Genomic DNA, 1,186 nt, shown 5'->3' with positions numbered 1-1,186 from the left:
CTGGAAGAGACATTGAAGATGATCTTTTTCAATCTCTAGTATGAGGCAAAGTGCTTTTTCTAAAGTCCCTAAAATTTATGAGCAGAGGGGGGCTTGATCCAGCTTCCTGGCCCCTAGTCCAAGTATTTATTTCAATCTTTTTTCTTTATTGATTAAGGTATTACATATGTGTCCTTATCCTCCCATTGCCCTGTCATCTGTGGCCATTGTTAGGCTTATATGCATGTATACAAGTCCTTTGGTTGATCTCTCCCCCTTACCTCACCCACCCCTACTGAGGTTTGATGGGTCTGATTGATGCTTCTCTGTCTCAGGATCTGTTTTTGTTCATCAATTTATGTTGGTCATTAAATTCCACAAATGAGTGAGATCGTGTGATATTTATCTTTCATTGACTGGCTTATTTTGCTTAGCATAATGCTCTCCGTTCCATCCATGCTGTTGCAAATGGTAAGAATTCCTTCTTTTTTACAGCAGCATAGTATTCCACTTAAAAAAATTTTTTTGTTAATGAATTTTATTTTGTCTACATATTTATTTATTTATTTATTTATTTATTTATTTATTTTTAATTTTTTTTTGCCCGCCTCCCTCCCTCCCATACATACCCTCCATCCCCAGAGTTTTATGTCCATTGGTTGTACTTATATGCATGTATACAAGTCCTTCGGTTGATCTATTATCTCCCCCAGATCTCCCTCCCCTCCCCACTGTAATTTGACAGTCTGCTTGTTGCTTTACTGTCTCTATATCTATCTATCTTTTGGTTCATCAGTTTATAATGTTCTTTATTATCCATAAATAAGTGAGGTCATGTGGTGTTTCTCTTTCATTGATTGGGGTATTTCACTCAGCATGATGCTCTCCAATTTCATCCAGGTTGCTGCAAATGATGAGAATTCCTTCTTTTTTATGGCAGCATAGTATTCCATTGTGTAGATGTACCATAGTTTTTTGATCCAATCATCTGATGGGCACCTAGGCTGTTTCCAGATTCTAGCTATTGTAGATTGTGCTGCTATGAACATAGGGGTGCATATATCCTTTCTGATTGGTGTTTCTAGTTTCTTGGGATATATTCCTAGGAGTGGGATTACTGGGTCAAATGGGAGTTCCATTTTCAGTTTTTTGAGGAAACTCCACACTGTTCTCCACAGTGATTGCACCAGTCTGCATTCCCACCAGC

Source organism: Pipistrellus hanaki (genome assembly GCF_964339955.1).
Source record: "Pipistrellus hanaki genome assembly, chromosome: 1".
NCBI lineage: Eukaryota > Metazoa > Chordata > Mammalia > Chiroptera > Vespertilionidae > Pipistrellus > Pipistrellus hanaki.
The sequence above is the reverse complement of the archived record's forward strand: the minus strand, read 5'-3'. Positions refer to the sequence as shown.